The 8,814-nt window shown below is 38.4% G+C and overlaps 1 long non-coding RNA gene across 1 annotated transcript; it reads right to left on the bottom strand.

Moving 5' to 3' along the window:
* Positions 1-3,526: 3,526 nt before the first annotated feature.
* LOC134530984 (uncharacterized) lies at positions 3,527-5,475 on the bottom strand. Its single transcript, XR_010074906.1, has 2 exons — positions 4,676-5,475; positions 3,527-4,200 (listed from the first exon to the last, which is right to left on the bottom strand). It is a non-coding gene; the product is annotated as an uncharacterized LOC134530984 (long non-coding RNA).
* Positions 5,476-8,814: the final 3,339 nt, after the last annotated feature.

Raw genomic sequence — 8,814 nt, 5'->3', positions numbered from 1 at the left:
CTCCTCGCAGCGCACGGCTCGCAGTAACGGAACGCTCCTCGCAGCGCACGGCTCGCAGTAACGGAACGCTCCTCGCAGCGCACGGCTCCCAGTAACGGAACGCTCCTCGCAGCGCACGGCTCGCAGTAACGGAACGCTCCTGGCAGCGCACGGCTCGCAGTAACGGAACGCTCCTGGCAGCGCACGGCTCGCAGTAACGGAACGCTCCTCGCAGCTCACGGCTCCCAGTAACGGAACGCTCCTCGCAGCGCACGGCTCGCAGTAACGGAACGCTCCTCGCAGCGCACGGCTCGCAGTAACGGAACGCTCCTCGCAGCGCACGGCTCGCAGTAACGGAACGCTCCTCTCGAATACTTGTCGGCGCCTGATGCGGCTGCGTGTTACTTCGAGGTGTTTATTGGTTATAGTTAGATAGTATCAACAGTTTGGCTTGGAATTAAACCAGGTAGTTGTTGCTAGTGGGAAATATCGTTAAAGATTACTCCCGGTTGGAATTTAGTTTTTTGAAATTAAATATCAAAGTTTAGTATTTTGGTTTGTGAATTTCCCTTTTTGCGTATCTTAATGTAGACACAGACACAGATACATATGCGCATAAGTTATTCAATAGTTATAGAGCTTTTCTAGAATAATTTGTGACTCACGGTTCGAGATAATCAAAATTAGAAATATTTACCACACGTTGCCGTTCCATTTGATAGGTTTTTTTCTCCCCATTTTTGTGCTTACTGTTTATTAGATTATTTTTGGATAAATCAACCAAATATCGACAATTTCTGCTAAAATCTCAGTGCATTTGTATGAAAATTGTGTGCTAGAAATGAATCCTAACTATTCCCGACATCATTAAATTTCTTCAGAGTTTCGAGTTGTTAAATGTTAAAAGTTGGCAGCACCGGGCGGCAGTGTGCTGGTCTTCGATCATATATACTTATAGATAGCTCATTGGCTATAGCTGCTGTGTTGTTTGTTGATCCCGGGATCTCAATCAGCTGATTGTAGGCTACGCGACGGGTTTCTGCCATAGGAAACAATGAAGTAGTCGACTAACATGTGTGATATTTTGTGTTTGCTGCATTCACGGACGATTGTAGGCTTCGTTTATATCAATAAATGTGTTAAGTAAAGAATGTAGAAGTAAATAAGTAATTAAATATGTCTGAATTGATCGGAATTCACGTTATTATTGTGCCCGAAGGGAGTGTTTTTGTTGTGTATCGTACCTCTAACCTCAACACTTGTGTATTTGTCAATACGTTTTGATGGATTCAGTCTTAAGCTCGTATTTTATTACGAACTTTATTAAAATCTACACAATGCTAGGCAATATTGGAAATATAAATATACTAAATGTAATGATACAAGATATATAACATTATTTTCGAGACAGCTACATTTCTATCATTATTGGCTTTGGTCGTTTGAGTGAGCTTGTTTAATATTTACCGGAGCTAATAAATAGTAATTTTTATTCAGATAATTTATGCTGAGTGGAAATAAAATAATAATGTTACTCTACAGTTTCCTCAAACTATAAAAAAAGGTAACCATAATGATTGGCCGTATGATTTTTAAATGAAATGAATAATGCCCGACCATGTCCTATGAAAATAATGAGATGTGTATTAAGGGGCACAGGTAGCCTACCTTGGGGTATGTACATGCAAGACAGAGTTGTAATTGTATTAGGCCTACATGAAAGCTTGAATTGCATATTCAGAGGGTAATATTCTTACATGATGACTTTTGCTCGACTAAAATAATAGAATTTAGAAAATACAGTTTTTGAACAGTAATGACATTCTTCTATTTACCCTAAACATTGTGTTTTTAAATTCCTGTAGGTTTCTGAGAAATCACAATTTATAACTTAAATAACAATATCTGTGCATTCATGTAGCAACAGCCTTTTGTTGCTTCAGATCCAGGTAAACATTTGTATGTATGGAGAATCACGGGATCTGCAAACCTAGCGTGCTAACGTTTACAACAGTCTGTTCTGAGGCTTCGTTTGTGCATGTTCAGTGTAAATAATCATTAATTTGTGATGTAATAATGGACAATTTGAATATGTTAGCTACATTAAAAATATGTAGTTTAGTATGGGTACATTAAAAAATAAAGTAAAATATTTTTAATGGTTGCTTGGAAATTACCACAGTGTGCAAACAGTTCACACCAGAAAATTCCGAGACCCAAATAGTTTCAAAGTTCATCGAAGTTTGTCATTCACACAAGAAAATTTAATACCACAACATTAAAGGATAAAAATGTGCATGAGAAATCTCCATATCATCTTTTATATAGTTGTGTGACAGGAATTAGATAATATTCAAACTAAATTAAAAATACTTACAAATATTGTGGATAATTGTTTTGATCGGGATAGTTACCTACTACTTAAATTATAAATACCTAAGAAACTATAAAAAAAAATACTGTACAGTATTTTTAATTTAGCTATACTAACCAAACCAACCATCCACAATAATTTTATGTTCTCCAGAACATGTACACACATAGTCTCGCAAGGAAAAGCAAAAATGGTGGTAGCCGCAAAAATGCTCAGGTATTGCAATGTAAGCTATAAATGATAATTTCTAAGAAACTAGTAGGATTTTAGAAACATCGTTTTCAGGATAAGTAGAGGAATGTAGTTAGTGACGGGAAAAAAGTAATTTTGGAATGTTTTATTACGGAAAAGCCGCGACATAAGAATATTACAATGCAGAGAAACATGTTAAGTCCTTAAGATTGAAAGTATTGATCATAACTTTGAATTAACAATAAAATAACTATTTTTTATAAAGAGGTTAAAATTTTTATGCTCTTAATAAATGTAAAATTGTGTTTATAATGCCTATAACTTACATAAGTTATTTAAGATACATGCATACAATGGTGACAGATGTTACCAATATGAAAATAGTGTGCTGAAACAAACATTGGTTTTCGAGAAAAATGTGTAACTAGAAGCTCTGCATATGAATTTTGGCCGTTATATGGAACCCCTAAAAGATGTTGCCATTAAAAAACTTAGGATAATGGAAAACTTATAAAAATACACTTCGTAAATATTAAGTAGTGTGTTAGGTTTTCAATTCTCAAATCACATTTTTAAAAAAATAGTAGCAATGCTTGTTTGACCTAGACTTTTAATGCCCTCAAATTACATGTAACTACATTTTCACAACTAAGTATTCATCTGCTATTGAAAAACCAGCAACAACCCTTATTTTCTCTAGATTTTGGCCAGATAAAGAATTATTAAGCAAAGAGCCATACATTTTTAAACATTATTTATTTTAAATTATACACACTAAATTTAAAAGTTATAAAATCTGTCCACTATACTGAACCTATGAAGCTTAGTTTTCGGTTTTGTGATCTGGTTTCATCTTATTCCTGCCAGTCATTATTCTGCTACTTTTCTATCCCTCCCTTCTTTGATTTCAGACTGTTGGGCAAAAAAGGAGACAGGTTCATTTGTCTTTATTAGGGATGTTAGCTTGAAATGAAATAATAATGAGGAAGGAATGACAAATTTATTCTTATTAAAGCACACATTTAAATATAGACATTATATTCTGACTTGCTGAGCGACAAGCTGAACTGCCGCCTTGGCCACCGAGTTAGGAACTGAAAAACAATATGGTAGGTATCTACAGTATCTAATTACCTACAATTAAAAGTAAACAAAAAATAACAAGTTATGTTTAAATTACAGCAGTTAAATATATGAGGTTTCAGGTTCTAAAATAAATAATAAATCAAAATTGAAAACCATTTTAGTTAAAAAAAAAAGTAAGAAAATCTATTTTATTAAATACAATAGTTCATGTACAATTGTATGTCACATTCACACACACATACAGATACTTTTCCAAAATCATTTTACATTTAGCTTCAATGAAACTTAAAACTATATAATTATGGTAAACATAGGCATATACAGTATGTTACATTTCTTGAGTTTACATTCTAATAAGTAGTAAATAAATTTAGTCCAAAGACATAAATTACAAGAATTTGGTCACATCATTGGCATCCATATCATTGCACAATCTTTGTTTACAAATGCATCAACCCTGTTTAGTTTTATGAATGTCTGCTCTTTACTCAAAACAAAAGATCATATATAAATCAACCCTTTTAAGAGCCAAAGTCCAAATACTTCTTCTTTTCTCATCAACTGGGAAACTGTAAAACAGTAAATTTTAAAAACTCTCACAATGATAACAATAAGTTTGACACAAAACCTACAAAAAAAACATTAAAAATCAAACTAGGGGTCATCCTATAAAAAGAAATTAGAAATAAGATTAAACATTTTTCTTAGCTACTGACATCTATTGTAATGATTATGTAAAATAGCATTGCAATAATTCAAATAGTTCATAAGTAATTTAATGGTCCAATGGTTGATCATGTTTAAGGTCGCTTAGGTTAGGTTTATCACATTCCAAATATCTTTTGCAAAACAATAAGAGAATATCAGTTTATAATTGTCTTTTAGAATAATTGTTTCATAGAATTCTCGACACTGACATTAACTAAAGTATATTATAAATACGGATTTGCCTAATTCACAAAATGTTAAGTCGGCTATCGTCACATCGCAACAGCTTTGTTTCAAATCCTTTCTTAAACTAAATCTATTTATTCATAACCTTACCTGTAAAACGAAACACTGCTTCTTTTTTCGAATCTCTCATTACATCCGTACGCAACACAAGAAGTAACCATATTAAATTAAATACATTTGAAGTAGGGTAAACAAGGGTTGGGTCTTCAAGTTAAAAAACCATATTTTACAAACTTTCTGATAAGCTTCAGCACTAATATATTTCTACGTTGGTTAATTAATACGTTTATTAATATAAACCAAACCTATTATCTTTCTCAAACGCAGCAAACTATAGAAATCCCGCACGATAGCCCGCCACTACATTGGTTCTTATGGAAGTTTTCCAGCAGGTAGCCAACAATCAGCTGTTCGAGATCTCGGTTTCCAAACAAACGACGAATAAGCTCTCTATGATATATATGCTCGAAGGTGCTGGTGATGTCACCAGCTGCGGGCTGGCGATAAGCGCTCCAATCAGGGCTGAGTGTGGCCTCGGCATTCACACGGCCAGAACAGTTCCAGGAATCGATACTGACTCTCGATACATCGCGCACCTGTCTCCACTCTCGACTGGAGCAGCACGAGGCTCGACTCTGCACACAGAAAGGCGAGAGTTAGCCGTCGGAACATCGTTGCACTTGCCATTAACGCATGTAGTGGCAAATGCATAATTTAATATACGCATGGATCTGAAACTACTATAAGTGCGGAGTGATAAATTGCCGAAGGGTGGGGCGAGTGCCCCTGCAGCGCGGGAGTATGCAGCCCCTGGGGCTCGTCTGTGGAGCGGGTTGCCGGCCCCGCAGCGCCCAGGCGCAGTAACTCAGCGCCTCCCGAGAGACGCGGTAACGAGCAGATCCCCCCCCCCTCCCCCTTCTTCACCCCACACTTCTCGTCCCTGAGGCCACTTCCTTCTCCCGGCTCGCCCGGTTCCTGTTGCGTCACTTCAGCCGCCACGTGGAGGCAGTCGGACCCGTCAGCTCAACGCTGCGGGGAAATTTATATGGAAAACTACCGAACATCAACTATCAAAGTATATTTTTGAAGTGAAACTTCTTTTCTGAGGGGACTACCATTTTCGAGCGTTACGAACACTCCGACCGCACGAGGGGAACCGTTAGGCACGTGGTGGGGGAACCGGTAGAGGAGGAGAGTGCTTCAAGCATGCACTAGCGGGCGAATGGGAAGTGGAGGGGAGATATGTACGTAGCGGAGCATGCTGTATGCCAGTTGTAACGGCCGGGAGGGGAGACGGCAGGGGAGAGGTGGAACTGACGCAGCAGTGACGCTGCTTGTGTTTGTCTACTCCTCAGTTTTCGTAACGGCTGAGGATTGACGCTGCCATATTTCTTTTATTTTATTTAAAGAATGTACAATAAATTTGTTTATTCAAGTTGAAAATAGTCATTGATTTGTGCAATCAACTCTATAAGTATAATTTGTTTTTATGACTTTGCAGCCCGGTGGACTCACGGGTTCGACCAGACTGCGAGCTATTAGGGTGAACAAATGTAGTTATTCAGAGAGGTAGGTATGTTGTTCTAAGACAGGATCAACCACTTTCGTAACCTTGTTTTTAAATTTATTAATAAATTTAATAGTAGCAATTCTTAACAAAATAACGTGAACCGTTATGAAATGTACGCTGTACAGAAAAATGTTACAGTAAAATACAAAACTATTAAAATACAATAATATCAAAAGGGCGGGCTGCACAGGCCATAAAAATGATTCCAAGAAACAATGATACAATGATACAATTTAGACAAAATCAAACAGGTAAGCCCTAACACGGAGGTTCGGTGCGGCCAGGGGAGAGGTTACACAAGCCCGAAGACGATATTGGCTCGCGCAACAAATAATGCGAAAGAGTTAAACTGCAAACAAATGAGTTAATTAAGGAACTGATAAAAGCTCCACGACAAAACAAGGCAGCCAATATCGGGGCGGCGCGCACAAAAGGTACAGCAATCAGAAAAACTTATCAATACAAGAAATAAACATTACGTTCACCAGTGGCAATGCAAACCACATACGAAGACTGGCAGTACAGCGAGACACAAAGTGAAAGGCCCATACTAGCCCAAATGGCTCAACAAACAACGTGGCTGAATAAAGTTAACTTACACGGGCGAGGCAAATGTATGTGAAAAGATGCATGGCCACATCGTGCAGGAAGAGTGACGCTACCGTATGCAAGTTACCGTCATCGCTGATACCTTTGAATATATATACTGTATAGAAGTCGCGAGTGGATAGGATTTACTCTACGTTTTACATAAGCGTATGATGAGCAGCTTGGGAACTTCACCGCTGCAGTGCGCTGCCGTAACGCCCTGTATCGTCTTAGTTGTTATTTACACGTTAGAGCGCAGCACTGTCGCCCGCTGTCATTCCCCGAACCCCCCACCCAACATTCACTGCAGCTCCAAGTTCGTTCAACGGGAGGGGGAAGGGGTGTTTGAAGAGTTCGACACTTGTCCGCTAGGGACCACCACAAGTCGATGCCCTAGAGATGGTGGCGATTGCGGCGGTGAATTAACCAACTACCTCACAACCGTATTATAAATTTTAACCTGGGCTGGCGACTTCTATACAGTATATATATTCAAAGCTGATACTGACCAGTACAAACTGCTCCCCCGACTGCAACTGAACGACTCGAGACGAGAGCTCGCAGGCCCCTATAAGCACAAGTAGAGGGCGCTGGAGCTGCGGCGGACTAACACACCACAGGGGAAGGAGTGGGGATACGGAGGGGAAATCTAACCATCGAATTGGTAGGGGGAGGGGGAAACGAAGAGGGGAGGGGAGGGAATCGCTCAGCTGTACGGCGACGCAAGAAGCATATGCTTCAACTTAAGAGGTTAGCTTCATAAGTGTATGTGAATATTCTGATTTGAAATTTCAAAAGGATTAATATACCTATGAAATATACTTTATAATTGTAACTTATTTTTGATAGGAGTGTTTTCTTCTTTCCCTTTACTCAGCAGAAGATCGTGATTTAACATCATGCCTTAATAAAATTGGTTGCCTGTAAAGTCGGTTTACGGACGATAGTTTAACGTGACGTCATAACAAAACATTTATGAAATGATTGCATACCTTTATGAATAAAATTGAATCATTTTTATTGAATTATCACTATTTTGTATGGATACAAAAAGTAGTGAAATTAAATCTACAATTTAATTGATAAATTTACTTTTAATTGCACTCATTAAATCAAATATGTTTATTACTTTAACGAAGAGATTATTTTAACTATAACTTTTATACATGTTTGCTATTTAACTTTTTCCAACCTGTGTTATTCTGTTGAGGATAAGGAAAAGTAGGAAACGAATGGGAGTGTTTCAAGTTTAATGTGCCTCGAAAAAGTCAAATCGATGGTTGTTCCAATCGAGTGGAAGAGAGATAGATGCGGCGCAAGCGTACAATGAGCGTAACGGGACACAGCGTAACGGGACAATGTGCGTTACGGGACACTTTTTCGTGCGTGTAGCCGGCGTTATTCGATTTATTAGACGTAGTCAGGTCAATAATACAAAAGGGCAGATGCAGATGAGAGTATTGTCAAAGAAGACGTGGGGATAAGCCGTCTAGATGGGCCAGTGAACGGCGAGTCAGACGTGTCGAGAGCAGCCCCACTTCAGGGGCGGTGAGGCGATGATCACAGCTCTGAGCCGGGTGGTCCCCCCTGCGAGCTGGCAACATCTCCGCCTCTTGTGTGTGGACGATGTAGTTGGGAGATTAACCAGCGGCTCTGAGTCCTGAAAAATCAGAAGATATTTTATGTGTTTAGAATTTGGCTTTTTTGACGTGACAACGTCTAATAAATCGGTGAACGCCGGCTGCAACACGAAAAAGTGTCCCGTTACACTCATTGTACGCTTGCGCCGCATCTATCTCTCTTCCACTCGATTGGAACAACCATCCATTTGACTTTTTCGAGGCACATTAAACTTGAAACACTCCCATTCGTTTCCTACTTTTCCTATCATCGTCCTATCCTTAAACAGAATAACACAGATTGGAAGAAGTTAAATAGCAAACATGTATAAAAGTTATAGTTAAAATAATCTCCTCGTTAAATTAATAAACATATTTGAATTAATGAGTGCAAATAAAAGTACATTTATCAATTAAATTGTAGATTTCATTTCAATCCTTTTTATCCATAC

Source organism: Bacillus rossius, chromosome 1 (genome assembly GCF_032445375.1).
Source record: "Bacillus rossius redtenbacheri isolate Brsri chromosome 1, Brsri_v3, whole genome shotgun sequence".
NCBI lineage: Eukaryota > Metazoa > Arthropoda > Insecta > Phasmatodea > Bacillidae > Bacillus > Bacillus rossius.
Note: the sequence above shows the minus strand (reverse complement) of the source record. Positions and strands in the feature narration are given on the sequence as shown.